Source organism: Rhinoderma darwinii, chromosome 7 (genome assembly GCF_050947455.1).
Source record: "Rhinoderma darwinii isolate aRhiDar2 chromosome 7, aRhiDar2.hap1, whole genome shotgun sequence".
Classification (NCBI taxonomy): domain Eukaryota; kingdom Metazoa; phylum Chordata; class Amphibia; order Anura; family Rhinodermatidae; genus Rhinoderma; species Rhinoderma darwinii.
The window spans coordinates 36,828,704-36,846,719 of NC_134693.1; the positions used below are offsets into that span (position 1 = coordinate 36,828,704).

An 18,016-nucleotide genomic window follows, 5' to 3' on the forward strand; every position below is an offset into this window, starting at 1 on the left:
CCTTTATTTAAATTGGCCAGTCTTCAATATATTCAACACGTGGTGGACGATAACGTAACCTTTAAAGTCTATGAAATATATATATATGACTGGATTATTCATAAATATTCCATATGGCTGGATATAATGGGATTGTGTGCATTATCCTTGTATTCCTATCACTGGTGCATTTTTATTTGTAAATCTACTTACACCATGGACAGATTTCCTGATTGTATTTGAACCTTTATATTTTTGTTAAGAACATTATATTTGCATTATTTAGACTGTAAATGTAATGAAAACAGAATGAATAAGTGGCTCTTATTTAAGGCCTATAGCAGTTCTAGTGGTATCAATAGTTAAGATTTACCTCCATGTACAAATGGCTCTGAGTGACTATTACTAGTATAGACATAGTATTAATTGTAAAATTCATTACAAAGATCTACTGCAATGTATGCCAAATTGCATAGGAATGTTTCATAATCTATTCTTATTACAAGATTGCGCCCTATAGATTATGTATGATGCAAGATTACCATGCATTTTATATATATATCCGAATAATATGTTATCTATGTATAAAGTTAGAAGCATACAATGTAAAAGATATCTAATAAGGCCCTAATCCCAGGCCACCCCTGCATTTCGAAATAATTCCCATGTCCTAAAGTGCTTACTCCTCTCAGGATAGCGTTTTTTACCAGTAGAGATAAAAATCAAAAGATAGATTTTTTCCTTTTTCTTATTTCGATGGTTACTTAAACCTGCAGACATTTTTCATCCATTTTAATGGAATGTTTCCATTGCTGAGAAATCATTAATCATAAACAGATTTACTGAGAACCAGAAGACGAAGCAGAATCTAAATGGAACAATTTGTAACATTATAAGCTGCATCTATATATAATGGAAATGTGACATGATTGCATAATTCATTGGCATTAGGCCCTTAAGTGGCAATTTTGTCTTAGCAGATGGCTTTTCCAAGTTCCTCAAATGTGTTCAGGTTCCAGATATTGCATTTATAAAAATCAAATCTCAGTTTTTATTTCAGCGCATTTGAGTTTAGATTATTTTTTTTATAAAAAATAGATCACCATTGGTTTACATTAAAATGTATTTTATTTTTTTGCAACATTTCACTTTAACATTGATACTTTGCAGTGGAGCGTGTATGTAATAATGTAACCTATTCCATAATTATATAACAATCTCACATTCTGCTCTTATGCAACACATTGGCAAAAATAGAACTGTACACTGATACTGTATGACTCTGATGGCCAGAGCTATAAGGGCTTTTCACTGACAATCATGCAATACTGATTCTGTGGCCTATACTGCCCAGTCACATACGTATATATAAAATACATACAATTTAAAATATTTCATAAATAGTTAATTGAAATGAAAAAATAAAAATCATCCACAATCAGCAATTGGGAAAGGCTGAAGGTAATATATTCTGATGGATGTGAAAATGAGAGGTCACTGAAAAGGTTAGCTTTGTTAATTAAAGCAATCTTTTATCAGCCTAAAAAAAGTGAAAAATAAAAAATATTCCAATTTATGGTGGTGGGAATACAGTATGACTGTTTCAAACATGTGGTGCCTGTGATTCAACTGTACTCAGCCCAATGTCTTATCTTTACTCCCAAAAATATAGCATATTTTTTTTAGCATTGGAATCATGTGACATAAACATGTGCATAGTTATTATATAAATGCAGAGAAGCCCAATAGATGGTTAATAAAACAAACAGAATAAGAATTTATGAGATTGTATAATTGGAAACATTACCTTTTAGAATTTTAAGAAAACATTGATTTTATTTATATATATATATATATATATATATATATATATTTATGTGTATATAGATAGATAGATAGATAGATAGATAGATAGATAGATAGATAGATAGATAGATAGATAGATAGATAGATAGATAGATAGATAGATAGATAGATAGATAGATAGATAGATAGACACACGCAGATTTTTTTTTAGGTGCAGCTTTTTTGCTCATGAGTTTAAGGAAATGCAGTGCTTACCTTTGAAACATCTATTCCTGAAACTATTTACTTACATGTCCCTGAATCCTGTGCCTTGTACAGTACTTCACCAGAATGTAAATAATCTCTGCTATTGGCAGTGCATATTTTATTCAAGTAAGGATTACTAATATATTACAGTATGCAGTACATCTCCTAAGAATTACATTCTTCCCTGCACTATTTCTTCCCAAGTCATAAAATGATTATTTTATGACATTTATCATGCATATTCCTGTAGGTCATGAATATAGAATACATTTATATGACCAAGAAAGAATTGAGAGGAGCAAGAGAGCACACAGCTCCTATCATAGCGATTACTGGGCCACCCATAGTGAAATTAATGGGTTACAATGTACTCACAAAGATTTCCAATCGTTTTTTGGAGACTGATTTGCAATCTATGGTTAAAACAACAGAAACAAGCTGGCAGTGCTCATTCATTAAACCTCTTCCCTCTAGTCAGGAGTTTTTCAGCACTCCTTGCAGAACTGACACTTCCAAGGGGACATTTACTACTTGTCAGAGAGACGGGAAGATCCGAATGACTGAGTGCTAAGGCAAAGGGTAATAAACGTAGTGCAGAGATTAGGCCCAAGGCAAAACATACAGGCCACAGAGCAGGGATTATTTTATTCCAGTACAGTCCCATAGGACTGGGCTTGACAGAATGTTAAGGCGTTGCCTTGGTGTATATCAGAGCCAATATATAATTCATCCTCAATATCAGGCTAGAAAAATGAACCTACTGCCCGTTTTTAATAGTCATATAAAAAAAAAACATTAGTTAAGCAAGTCAACAATAACCATAACACGAGCCAAACATAAAGATTGGAAATAAGAAGGATCTGTGTATCATTCAGCTGTAGTTTAAAGGGGAGGATACAACACACTGCCCATTAAATGAAGCTACCAGCTGAAATAATAGCTTGATAGAGCCTTGGCATGCAATCATTGTCAAAGCATGGAAAATAGATGAAATAGCGCTACCTTGGCCAAGACAGCGGGCTGTGGTTGAGTTGCGCGCCGTGCAGCATGCTTGTTGTAGATACTCTCCTCAACTACGCGTATTCTTAAGCAATAACAACGTAATCCGTATTATCCACCCAAGAATACCCGTCACCGAAGAGAGCCACAAAGCAGCAGCGGCCGGATGGACAATAAATCCATAGGAAGAGAAGAATCCAAACAGGTCCATAAACCAAGTCCAAAATGTCCTCTAGTCCCAGTCCTGAAAGAATAGCAGAGAGCCATGAAGTGTAGAAATGTACATGAAGATGTGCATCTAGACACACATACACACACCACAAGAGAGTTACGTGCAATGTACCTTGCCTCTCCTCACGTCTTCCTCTGTACTTGCAAAATAACCCTCTCTTGTACGCCCCCCTCCCAAGCTCCAGGCTGTTCAATTGGTTGTCCAATGGACCTATAGATTCCTGCAAGAGAATTGCATGCATATTTAAGTATAGCCATACTGCGAGGAATTCAACGGAGTACACAACACAACCCATCTACATTATTCCACACGTATTTGCATGATTATACTCAGGGCTTTGCCCATCTCAACATGACATCATCACGGTTAGTATAGGATATAACAGTAGTCATAGACAAACTTTACATATATCTATACATTATTTCATGCAGAGTTTATAGTTGTGCACTATGAAATCATTATATGGGAAGCTTTATGTTGTAAAATATGGTATAGAAATTGATGGAAAAAGTCGGGATTACCGTATCTGTGCTGAATGCGCAAATGGATTATAGGCTATGTGAGTGTTATAAACCCAGATCATCTGCTAGAAACGTGGTTTGTCTTGCTGAGCTATGTTTTAAGATTTCATAGAGATAGTAGAGTTATAAGGAGCCTACATAGCACATCAAATAAGTGGTATATATGCACAGGTCTTAGAGATAGATCGTGTCACTCTTTATTCCATTTCGCGTGCATGAATTTGTTCTTAGAATACATCGTTAGTACTGATAGATCAATGACACATTTTACCGTTATATACATGTATATACCTAAAACACATACAATGACACACACACACACACACACACACACACACACACACACACAACACTGACACACACGACAACTGACAAACACACACACACACACACACACACACACACACACACACACACACAACACTGACAAACACACAAGTGTACACACATATACACACACACACACACACACACACACACACAACACACTGACACACACCTTTAGGTAAAAAAAACATCAACTTTGAAACAATTTCATTTAAGGAACAACTTATATTTGTAAGACCTAAATATATTAGATGTTCACAGTCCAGGAAGATTTTACATAAGACAAAGGGACTCACCATGTATAGAAAAAACATAATATGAGTAAGATGAGTTTATAGATATAGCATTTTAATGTGTGTGGGATAAGTGTGTACACTTTTCATGAGTGAGAAAAGTGACAATTCTCTGAGAACCTACAATATCAGCATGGTTGGACGCTTCAGACCCAGTTTATGGACAGCTCCCTTTTGGTGGCTTCAGCCAAATGTTACAGCAGTTGGCTGGTGAGGCTCATTCCACCTCTGTATACAAAAGCTTAGTGTGGAGCTAGGGAATAATCTCCCTAGCAATTACTGTGCCCTGAAAATTGTTCTTGACATACTAACACTATTTTGGATCAGATCCCTCTGGCTTTGTGGAGTTTCGCACCTCCCGTTTTCTTCCAGAAATGGTGAAGTGTGCCTGAGGGAAACTCGGTATATCTCTTGGGCAGTCGCTCCTTTAGAACTAGTTGTATGTATCTGTATCATCTTAATTCTCCAGTTCTATAGCAAAGCAATGCAAAACAGCCACCAATCCAGACGTAGAAAAATAGGACTAAAAAGGTAAGTCATCAAGTAAAAAATATTACATGAGTGCCCCACCTTTTCAAATGTCCCCAGCTTACTCTGACATGGATATTAACTCAATGAAACCACTCCATCTAAGGCATTGACTCACCATTCACCCCCTAAGTAGCATTATTGCTTTCAATGTATTTCCATGATCAACTTCTATCCTGCTAGATTAATATACCTTGGCTGTTCCTCATAAAATACAGGGATGCAGTTGTGAAGCTGCTCTGCTGACTGTCATTGTTATCTCATGAACATTATATGAGATATCGTTTGGCTGCTGTGTTGCTTTACTTGCAGCTATAATCTTCAATGAATGGGGGGGGGACGGACATGTGGGCTATTGTAAGATGGTTTAAAATCCACAAAATAAAAATGAAATGGAAATCATCTTTGTGTGAGCCCAAGGAAGTCACCACAGTTACAGCATGATCTCAACAAGGGAACAATATTGATCTCCCTGGATGGCATCCTGGAAATAGACATTCTATAGGAATACAGCAGTAAGATAACAGGTCATGCCTTTTATGAAACCATTGCTTACCGTGTAGTATCCAAGACTGTGTGTGTGTGTGAGCTCTGCTGACTCTAAGATGTAGCTGATCCTTGCGTTGTGTGTTAGGAGATGCTTTCTCCTTTAGGAACCTGAAATGGGTGGAAGCAGCTTTTCCTCCTGATGATAAACCTGAAGTCAGTGATCATGAGAATATCCTGCAGAAGTCCCCAGATGCATTCACCCGTCTTACAGTCTTCAGCCAGCGCCCTCAGCTCCAGGAACCAGAGGAAAGAGAAAAAAGCAGCAATAGCGATCACATCGATCTGATCTGCACCATCTGCCTGCTGCCACTACACCCAACCTCCACATCTGAACACGTCCAACCCTGACAGCTCCCAGCACAGGGCTGCAAAGAGTTCATTTTTTTCAGCAGCTCCTAATTGGTTCTGGGCAGCACACAGTTACACAAGCTAATGTTAACCATTCAGTAGTGGATCCAGAACATGCTAATGGTGGATTAATTGAGGAAGATCTGACGTGCAAGCATCCTAGTCTCTTATTCATTACTTCCCTATGGGAAAGGACCAATGTCTTGTGGGACTATAGGAACATGCAGTTAAAATAAGAGAGAGAGGGAGAGAGAGAGAGAGGGAGAGACAGCAAGAAAGAAAATGGCTCTGAGTACACAGATGTCGACCAAAACCGTTTAGCAGAATAAGAAGACTGACAGTTTTATCCTGAGGGCTACTCTGGTGCCATCACATGTAAAACAAGATACCAATATCAACCATAATGATATTAAAGATAATACAAATAACAATGCCGGACACTTTGATTTGCATTACAATACACCCCACACACCCAGCACATGAGCATTAATATACTAGTGCAACCCAAAGCCCTATGTGCACATGTATGTAGCTGTGCACGGAACCAAGGGGAAATGGTCTGAGAGTATGCAAAGGTAATGATACTTTATACTGTCTTATGTTTACTGTAATGTTTACAAGACAATACAATAAACATAATAAATGTTTCGATTGCATTGGGGAAGAAATAGTAAAGAAAAACTGAAGTAAAGTTAATAGGTTTCACTGTCAATGCAGTCACTATGAAGTACAGTAGACGACTGAACTCAACAGAGATATCTGTGAACTACAGTAGTTGTGTGGAGTAGTGCGCTGTAGTGCGCTGTCCACAGCTGTGGTGCTGAAATAGATCTACTGCAGCAGCAGATAACATAGCAGGAGCTGTCCACATCAAACCACAGAAAAAGAAGTGTACTCAGAAAACCTATACAGGACTTTATATTACGTCTCTACAAGTAACTCTAAACAATCATGACAGCCCGGTTTTTATTTAACTAGGTAATTGCCAAATAATTTGTTCATTAATTCATACAATTTCAAGGGAATTTATTATTTGTACCTAAATAAAAATGTTCTCCCTGTATCAGAAAACAAGCCCCGAGGACAAATCAAACAGTTTATCCGATCTTTTGTTTTAATATACAGTAATTAAGAGCCTTTGCTTTTACCTACAGTAGATCACATTCCTGGGCTGAAGGCAAGATATGATGTGTATTCATGTGTTATTTGTGTTAAACTACTGCCCTCTACAGTCCAAAATAATAGCAAGAAATACAGATTTGATGAGAGAGAGAGAGATCCATTTATCTACCAGTATCATATTATCTATCTATCTATCTATCATCTATCTATCTATCTATCTATCTATCTATCTATCTATCTATCTATCTATCTATCTATCTATCTATCTATCTATCCATCCATCCATCCATCCATCCATCCATCCATCCATCCATCCATCCATCTATCTATCTATCTATCTATCTATCTATCTATCTATCTATCTATCTATCTATCTATCTATCTATCTATCTATCTATCTATCTATCTATCCATGATGCGAGCTGAGCTTCTCACCTCAGACGGCGGCCTGCTGCCTCTCTGAGGGGGCAGTGGCGAAACTGAAACAGCCGCCACCACCCCCTTTTGCACTAATTGTACCTGCATCTATAGAATGGAGGTACAATTACATGCAAAAGCGCTGAATGGCCGGGCACATTTCATGCCCGACCATTCAACGCCTTACAATGATGCTGTTTGGCATGGCAGAATGACTTGCCCCACCAATCAGCGCCTTTCAACGCCGCTAGTGATGTGTTGACGTCATTGCGCCGCTTCCGTTGTTGAAAGGCGCTGATTGACGGGGCAAGTCATTCGGCTCTGCCAATCAGTGCCTTTCAACGATGCTAGTGGTGCGATGATGTCATCGCGCCGCTTCCGTTGTTGAAAGGTGCTGATTGGCGGGGAAAGTCATTCTGCCCTGCCAATCAGCACCTTTTAACTTTGTAGGCGGCGTGATGACATCATCGTGAAGCTTGCATTATTCAGCCCCAGCAGACCTGCTCAGAAGAGAACAGGCCTGCATTGACACAGGACGGTGCGGGGACGGGATCAATGTGAGTATGTAAAGTTGTTTTTTTCACTTAAAAGTGTGAGTGGCATTATCTTCGGGGGGAGCTATAAGTGGGGCACAATCTACAGGGGAGGCTGTATGTGGGACACTATCTACAGGGGGGCTTTATTTAAGGTGATATCTACAGGAGGCTATATGTGGGGCACTAGATACAGGGGGCGCTCTATGTGGGGCACTATCTACAAGTGGGCTATATGTCGGGCACTATCTATAGTATATATGTACTAAGTTGGGTTCTGGTGTTGAATATATGTATGAGCTTTGTTCTGATGCTGTATTTATATACTGAGCTTGGTTCTGGAGCTGTATATATGTACTGATCTTTGTTCTGGTGCTGTATTTATGTACTGATCTTGGTTCTGGAGCTGTATATATGTACTGATCTTGGTTTTGGTGCTGTATATATGTACTGATCTTTGTTCTGGTGCTGTATATATGTACTGATCTTGGTTCTGGTGCTGTGTATATGTACTGATCTTGGTTCTGGTGCTGTATATATGTACTGATCTTGGTTTTGGTGCTGTATATATGTACTGATCTTTGTTCTGGTGCTGTATTTATATACTGAGCTTGGTTCTGGAGCTGTATATATGTACTGATCTTGGTTCTGGTGCTGTATATATGTACTGATCTTGGTTCTGGAGCTGTATATATGTACTGATCTTGGTTTTGGTGCTGTATATATGTACTGATCTTTGTTCTGGTGCTGTATATATGTACTGATCTTGGTTCTGGTGCTGTATATATGAAACTGAGGTTGGTTGTGGTGCTGTATATATGTACTGAGCTTGGTTGTGGTGCTGTATTTATGTACTAAGTTTGATTCTGGTGCTGTATTTATGTATCGACTTTGTTCTGGTGCTATATATATGTACTGAGCTTAGTTCTGGTGCAGTATTTATGTACTGAGCTTGGTTCTGATGTTGTATATATGTATTAAACTTTGTTCTGGTGCAGTATATATGTATGAGCTTGGTTCTGGAGTGGTATTTATTTACTGAGGTTGGATCTGGTGCTGTATATATGTACTGAGGTTGGTTCTTCTGCTGTATAAATGTATTAAGCTTGGTTCTGGAGCTGTATTTTTGTACTGAGTTTGGATCTGGAGCTGTATATATGTATTGAGCTTGGTTATGGAGCCATATATGTCAGAGCTTGGTTCTGGATCTGTAATTATATAGGATATATTTATAATAACAAAATTGCAGGGCAGATGGAATTGTTTTCAACTCATTGTATATTTAATGGGAACCTGTCAGGTAGTTTTAACCACTTGAACCGCCACCATGCGGTAATAATTGACCTGACAGTATTTACGAACATTCCCCTGTATATTTTTTTCAGATGCAGCAAAATCTATAAAATCAACTTTTAAAACTGTGCACACTATATGCTAATTACTCATTAAAAGGTCATTTGACGGTGCCGCTATTCTGAAGTTACATAGTTCTGCCTCCAAAGCCAACGTTCCATGCTTGATTGACATCTCCCTGGCTGTTATACATCACTAACAGTCTCCTCCAACTTTCTCGGATACGCCAATGCCTTGTACTACACCGTGCAGTGGGGTGTACTCTGCCCGACTGCACCGTGCATGCCAGTACAAGGCAACGGAGCATCTGCCAGAGTTGGAGGAGGCTGCTAGTGAAGTAGAACAGCCATGGGGATGTCAATCAAAATCTGGGGGGCGCCATTTAAATTTTCTCCTCAGGCAATAGAAAAGCTAGAATCGGCCCTGCATCTATCTATCTATCTATCTATCTATCTATCTATCTATCTATCTATCTATCTATCTATCTATCTATCTATCTATCTATCTATCTATCTATCATCTATCTATCTATCTATCTACCTTTATTATATCTATCTTTCTATTTTTATCATATCTATCTATCTATCTATCTATCTATCTATCTATCTATCTATCTATCTATCTATCTATCTATCTGTCTGTCTGTCTGTCTGTCTGTCTGTCTGTCTATCTATCTATCTATCCATCCATCCATCCATCCATCCATCCATCTATCTATCTATCTATCTATCTATCTATCTATCTATCTATCTATCTATCTATCTTTATTATATCTATCTTTCTATTTTTATCATATCTATCTATCTATCTATCTATCTATCTATCTATCTATCTATCTATCTGTCTGTCTGTCTGTCTGTCTGTCTGTCTGTCTGTCTGTCTGTCTGTCTGTCTGTCTGTCTATCTATCCATCCATCCATCCATCCATCCATCCATCCATCCATCCATCCATCCATCCATCCATCCATCCATCTATCTATCTATCTATCTATCTATCTATCTATCTATCTATCTATCTATCTATCTATCTATCTATCTATCTATCCATCTATCTATCATGCATATAATGCCAGGTAATCTAGAAACAAGTAATTACAATAGTAAGGAAAAAGTATAACATAATAGGATATTATTGCACCCATTCATTCACACAGTGATAACAGTGAGGTTTAGTGACTGGTGCTGTTAATATATTGAGCATACAGCGTCATAAGCTGAGGCGAGAATTTCACCTCATGCAGTGTCCCTCCCTGTTTTTGGTGTAGGGAGAGAGCATTTTGGTACCTTTATAGTCCATCCATGTTTTTTCTCAGCTACAATTTGGGGAGGGGGCCCCATTTCACTTTAAGCTTTGACAACAAAAACACTATAAGCACCTCAGTGTGCAAAGGAATATAAAGCTGTTACATTGCCCAAGTACTGACATAATGCCCATCTTCTATCTCATCATACACATCATTTTAGAGGTTTTCAGCAAGACTTAACCTCTGAGCAACTGTCTTGTACATATGATTATATATTGCAATGATGTATTTTCTTTTACTCTACAGTATTGCTAGGTGTTAAAGTTAAATTGTTACAATGTGAAAACAATGATTGTATTCAGTCTCATACAATGGAAGCTGCTTGCTCTGTGTCATATGTAAATAGAAAGTTAAAAGCCATTTTGCTTTTAGAGATAATGCAGCTTACCACCCACACAGCTCTATCTTTATACAATCATCAGCAGTGATTTAAATCAATCACTCGACTTATTGTTATCTTTACTTTCCCCCAAAGAGATTTTTTTTTTACCGTTATTTAAGCATGAATTGAAGCTTGAAAGACTTAACCCCTTCACTACCTGGTATACCAACCTGGCGTAAATCAAAGATATACTAAGAGTCCATGCACTCAGAGAGGTTCCCTATTCTGTAAAACTGCATGTAATGGAGCATGTCACAATATTTTGTATGGAATTCATGAGGAAATAAACTATACATGTAAAATTGGAAGCACACAGAGGTACAGTATGGGCCCATAAAATTCTTTGTGTGCTGTATTACCTATACCATATGGGCAAAGATATTGGAACACCTACACATTACACCTACAGGATCTTTTATGACGTCCCATTCTAAATCCATAGGCATTAATACGGAGTAGGCATCCATATTGCAGCTAAAACAGCTTCCACTCTTCTGGGAAGGCTTTCTACAAGATTTTGGACTGTGTCTGTGGGAATTTTTACCCATTCATCCAGTAGAACATTTGTGAGGTCAGACACTAATGTTGGAGGAGAGGGCCTGGCTCACAATCTCCATTCTAGCTTATCCCAAAGGTGTTTGATGGGGTTGAGGCCAGGTTTCTGTGCGGGCCAGTCAAGTTCTTCCACACCAAACTTACCCAACCATGTCTTTTTGGACCTTGTGCACTGGGGCACAGTCATGGTGGAACAGAAAATGGCCTTCCCCAAAGTGTTCTCACAAAGTTGGAAGTATACAAGTATCCAAAATGTCTTGGTATGCTGAAGCATTAATATTTCCCTTCATTGGAACTAGGGGGCCTAGGCAAAATACTGAAAAACAACCCCAAAGCATTATCCCTTGTCCACCAAACTTTAGAGTTGGCACAATGCTGTCTGGCAGGTAACAATCTCCTGCCATTCATCAAAACCAGACTCGTCCATCAGACTGGCAGAGGATTTATCATGCCACAGAACACATTTCCACTACTCCAGCATCCAGTGGCGGTGTGCTATAAACCACTACTTCCTAAGTTTGGCATTATACTCGATCATGTAAGACTTGTATGCAGTTGCTCAGCTATGGAAACCCATGCCATGAAGCTTCCAGCACATAGTTTTTGCACAGATGTTATTGTCAGAGGAGGTTTGAGTCAGAAGGGCATTGGTGACTTTTATGCGCTATGTGCCTCAGTTCTCAGCAAATTAATGTTATTTTTTCTATAATTAAAAGTTCTATCATTTTCCAATACACTTTCTGCATTAATACCTCACAGTTTTCAAAATCTCTACTTGTTGTTATTCAGTAGAAACATTTAGTGTTTACTTCCAGTGAATATAATTCTGTCCATGGTCATGTGATGGACACACAGAGGCTGCGATCGTTACAGATACAGTATGTGTAACAGATCTGTGCCTTCTACTGATCCCAACACCTGCGTGTGCTTCAAATTCTAATGTATGTAAAGTTACACCTTCAGACCTCAATGTCCACCATCTGTGGCTTCAACAATGTTGGGACAACTGCTTAAGAAACCGTGCCTTGGAAAATAATTTATTAGCTATTTGCTGAATTCATATTCATATGGAGCTTGACACAATTTTCAAAAGAAATGATGTTCTAATAATCGGTATTTTAGCAGATAACAGACACAACAGGCAAAACTGTATTTGTAACAAGCATTATCTGGCGATATACCGGGGTCACAGAGCTGATTTCTTCATACTTTTAACTAGATGGACTTGCACTGCAGAGACGTAACTATAGGGGCGCAGAGGTAGCAGTCGCACCTGGGTCCTTGTGCCTAAGGCGGCCCAGAAGATCCTCTGCCACATTACAAACCACTAGCATTATTAATCTCACATAGTACAGTAGGTGAGGGCCTGTTACAGATTTTGCATTGGAGCCCAAGAGCTTCAAGATATTATGACTCTGCTTGTTGGTGCTACGAAATACATTGCGATTTTATGTGGTGTTATATTACAAACTCAGCTCTGCTTTGCTGATTAATTCAGTTCAGCTGTGTGTGTGTGCGCGTGTGTAAATGTGTGTGTGAGATGTGCCACAAAAAGTCTATGTTTCTTAGAACAAAGAGAAGGAAGCACTCTACATAACACACTTTGGACAGGAACTGAATTATACATCTTTTCAACCATTTAATAATCCAAATAACAAAGGTTTGTCATACTGCATGCCAGATTTTTCATGTTTGAGTTTAAAAACTACATATCTTTTATTATCTGTGGTTATTACAGTCAGAAGAGTTTTGATTAAAAAAAAGGTTTATTTCCTTTTTTATCAATATATAAACGGAGCGAAGGCGCCCCCTGCCGGCCATACATTCAGACATGCACTTTCTAAACTGGTGAAGATACGGAGCATCTGAGGATGAGGCAAAGTCTCCCTTTCCGCCTGTTTGGAGAGAAATAAAAATGATGAAAGCAATATAGGTAAATTAATATTGTCTATATCTCCACAATGCAGTTATGTGTTTGCTTTATGGTTTTACTATTTGGTCTCTACTGAGCTTTTCATTCTCTGACTAAGACATAGTCTAAGAGAATAATGTGAAGGCAGGATTCAGCCTGAGCTACAAGAAATGAGCGCCTTCTCTTACTAGACTATATGAATTACAGCAAGCGGAGGCTTCATCATTGTTTTTGGCTATACAAGAAACGACTGTAGTTCTATACAGATACTGAATATATGTACAATGTCAAAGTGCTGGGTATGGGGGGGCCAAGCCAGATATTTTGATATTTTTGACAAACCTATTCCTGGACACTTCTTCTTGTCTACATTATTTCCAGTGGCTGCTAGAAGTGGTAATTACTCCTTAATTATATTCCAACAACCCTATTTGTGGCCGTCAATAAAAAAAATTATACAATCTGGCTTCTATCTGAAAATGAGCTTAACCTTGAGAGACAGCATCTCATTGGATTTGCTTGTGAATAAATGATATTAGAAGCTGGTGTACTCTTTTTAAAAATCTTAAGCCACTGATGTGGTTGCATTGGGCAAATACAATAATGCATTCAATGTTATTTAGAAGAAATTTACAATAAAGAAAAATATTAGAAAATAAACAAGGGGAAATACTAATGAAGAAATGCATGCAGACTCACTATTTTCACCATGAAAAATGGCACACCCCTAAGGGTAAGTTCACATGTAGCGTAAATACTGCAGATTTTCCGCAACGGATTTGGTTACGAAAAATCTGCAGCATACCACAGTAGCAGCAGAGTGGATGAGATCTGAACAAATCTTATCCACACGCTGCGTAAATGGTAAGCAGAAAAAACACTCAGAAATTGACATGGGGAGGTAAGACCCGCAACAAATAGCAGAGGTTGCGATTTTTGCGGCGGAAAAGCTGCGATTCCGATGCAAAATTGCAACTCAGAAAAGAAAAATCTTATACTTACCTAGAATTTTGTGCTTCTTTGTCTAGGCAATCCTCCTGGGATGATGTTTCATCCCATGTGACCGCTGCAGCTAATCACAGGCTGCAGTGGTCACATAGGATAAACGTCATCCCAGGAGGCTGGGCTGCAGGACGGCAGAGGGATGTGACGCCTTGACTACCTAAGAATTAAACTTTTTTATGTGCAGTTTTCCGCCCCGGACATTCCGGCTGAAAAACTGCACCACAATTTGGTGCAGTTTTTCGGCCGGAATTCCCTGCGTCAACCAGGGCAGATACCGTGTGAAAATGTACCCATAGAATGTAGTAAAAGTCCATACTCTGCCTCTATGTGCCTTCAATTTATACAGAAGCTTGTAGAAACAGAACAGTGGAATGTTCCATCGGGGTCGCAGGTATTCTCCTCTAGAAGTATAGTGTCCAATGCAGGGCTGGCCTTAGGGGTGTGCGACCTGTGCGAGTGCATGTAGGAGGCGCCACTGGGCTCTGCTCTGTCCTCAGCTCCTCGTTACACACACACGGAGTAAACAGGAGCCGAGGAGCAAGAGAAGAAGAAGAAGCTCTGCCCACAGGACGTCCTGCAACAAACCTGTGATCCTGCCAGCAAGGGGAGATCGTAAGTGTCTCTGTGTTTGTGTGTGTATATATTCCAATATGTGTGTGTGTGTGTGTTTGTGTGTGTGTGTGTATATATATATATATATATATATATATATATTCCAGTATGTGTGTGTATGTGTTTATGTCTCTTTGTTAGTGTGTGTGTGTTCAATATTAAAGTAGAACAGATATAATTAAGATATCTGTGCTGCCCCTTATATACTTTGCTGTCCCTTTATCTACTCTGCTGCCCCTATATACTCTGCTGCCCCTTATATACTCTGCTGCCCCTATATACTCTGTTGTCCCCTATATACTCTGCTGTTCCCTATATACTCTGCTGTCCCCTATATACTCTGCTGTCCCCTTATATACTGCAGGTAACATCTACTACATTACCTGTACTCAAAGAGTTATCACTGTGTGTTATCTGTGGTGTTACATAGGACTGCAGGTAACATCTACATTATCTGTACTCAGTGAATTATCACTGTGAGTTATCTGTGGTGTTACATAGGACTGCAGGTAACATCTACTACATTATCTGAACTCAGAGTTATCACTGTGTTATCTATGGTATTACATTGGACTGCAGGTAACATCTACTATATTATCTGTACTGTGTATATATGTGCCTGTGTGGGTATATATGGTTTATATGTGAATGTGCCTTTTATGTACTTGTATATGTTTCTGTCTGTGTACTTATGTGCCTGTGTGTGTGTGTGTGTGTGTGTGTGTGTGTGTATGTGTGTGTGTATATATATATATATATATACACACACTAGTTTATGTGTCTGTATGTCTATATATTTACCTATGTGTATATATATTTGCTTGCATGTCTAAATATGTCTTTATCTATGCCCAGTATATATGTACCAGTATGTATGTGTCTATATATGTGGTTAATTTTTGGTTTGTGGAGGGCGGCAATAGAGAGTCCTGCACAGGGCACAATCCAACCTAAGGCCGGAACTGGTCCAATGGAGTATATGATGCTTCACAGAGGAACCACTGAGCATCTAGGGCACCATAGTATGGACTAGTAGAGACTCCATGTGCCGCTGTACAGGCTACATGCAGACGGCCTTCCCATATGTATGAGGCCGGTTACAAATCTCATTTATCTGCAATAAAAAGTGTTAAAATGCTGCCTGGGTAAATTTAGCTTTTTACTGTTATTTATACTGTTGTTTTGATACATAAAGTAATTTCTTTATGCTATTGGCAGTAAAATAAGTGTGAGCTCACTGTGTGGATAGCTTATCTGAGGTTAGGCCATACATACCATATAAAGCATCGTCAATCTTCGTCGGGTATACCTTCTTGCTGAAAAATGCTACGATAATGAAAATAGAAAAGAAACATTTCATTCTTGGTGGTGAATTAACTATCTTATGTAACATGACAAAAGACTCAATTGGTTTCTGCAGTTTTACTGAAGAGCAAATGTTAGATTATCTAAAACACTCTTCTCAGCAAAAGCTTTATTTCCACTTATAGGAATAATTTAACATTCACTTTCACTCGGTTTTGCTTTTAGTTGAAAGACATTTGTTCTGTGCAAGTCTAGGGTGGTTTAAGGTAGCAAATTTAAGACAAAAAGTGCTGCTCTGTCTGATAATGTACCAATATCAAGTAGAAATTGGAGCTCATAATAGTTTGTTCATTGTAACCTAAAGTAGAAACTGAAGAGTTGTGCTGTGGGGTGGATTTTTTCATGGAAATTTAACATTTAATATGAATCTGTTCGACAGCTGAGAGTTGCAATTTCCAGGATTTCGATCACAGGTAAGCACTTGCTACTGTTGAACTATAATTCTTCTCATATACTGTGCAAAGAAACATCAACTGCCAAAGCAGTCACAGACCTGCAACTATTATAGTTCAACTCAACAAGGTTTCAAGGTCATTCCTGTTCAGCCACAAATGACTTTAGAAATGTAGACCAGTAGTTAGACCAGTTTGTATAATTAGACCATTTCATTTGTATACTATGAAACCTCAAATGCATCGAAAGATCGACCATCTAATGGCCGTTTGCAGGCACAAACTGATGGGAACACACACAAACACCCAGAAGTGGTCACAAAAAATAGGAGATACATCTTTATACTTTTCTTTCCTTTTGGATCCACTTCTGGCTTTGGCTGAAAAAACTGCATCAAAACTGTGTGTGTGTGTGTGTGTGTGTGTGTGTGTGTGTGTGTGTGTGTGATCCTGGACTTACTCCTTCTTTCTTTTTTTTTGTTTTCGCAGCCACCAAATAACATTAGCCTAGGCATTAGGGGAAATTTACTAACCTTTCTATTCCAGTTGTCGGACCTAGAAAAGTCGCAAAAGGGCCAAAAGTCGGAATTTACGTAGTTTACCAAAAAGGTAGGGGCCACTGTGGCCTGACAAATTTATTCTAATTCAAGACAGAAAACTGGCATAAATTATCATGGAAATCTACACCAGCTCCTAGCTGGCATAGATTTCACTCTGTGGGGCATAGCAAGGTAGTGGCCCATGCTGCTTGTTCCTTCTCCACAATCCCGATCAGTCTGCTCACCCCTCCAATCCCCATATGACAATAAAAAAAAATATGTATTTCTCTGGGATCGCTTAATGAAGATTGATGATTCACAAATTAATGTAAGAATAGTATAGCTGCAGCTGCACTCACTCACAGAAATGGCTGCCGCTAACTAACACACTGACACTGATTGACTCCTTTATCTCTCTAAATTCTGTCTCTCTTTTAAATTATTATAAATAATTCTTTATTCTCTTCTCCTCACTATGAAACATATTTACTGATGCTAATCCACTATCTATCTGCAGTAGCATTTTCTAGTTGGGCTGTTTATAAATGGCTATGAATCACATGACTATCATCCTTTGAGTAATCAGTGACTCACAGCTATACCGCTCATGATTGACTGTGCTAGAGGGAGGACTGCCTGCAAGGCATTATGGGGAAGCCCGCTGGGCCGCCACCTGAGGACATGTGATCCTTATCCT

The 18,016-nt window shown here is 38.7% G+C and overlaps 1 long non-coding RNA gene across 2 annotated transcripts; it reads right to left on the minus strand.

Moving 5' to 3' along the window:
• Positions 1-1,088: 1,088 nt before the first annotated feature.
• Positions 1,089-6,018, minus strand: LOC142657135 (uncharacterized). Of its 2 annotated transcripts, XR_012849820.1 has the most exons (3): positions 5,488-6,018; positions 3,374-3,482; positions 1,089-3,274 (listed from the first exon to the last, which is right to left on the minus strand). It is a non-coding gene; the product is annotated as an uncharacterized LOC142657135 (long non-coding RNA). The 2 variants fall into 2 exon arrangements; XR_012849819.1 differs by having other exon boundaries at positions 1,089-3,482.
• Between the last annotated feature and the right edge of the window lie 11,998 nt (positions 6,019-18,016).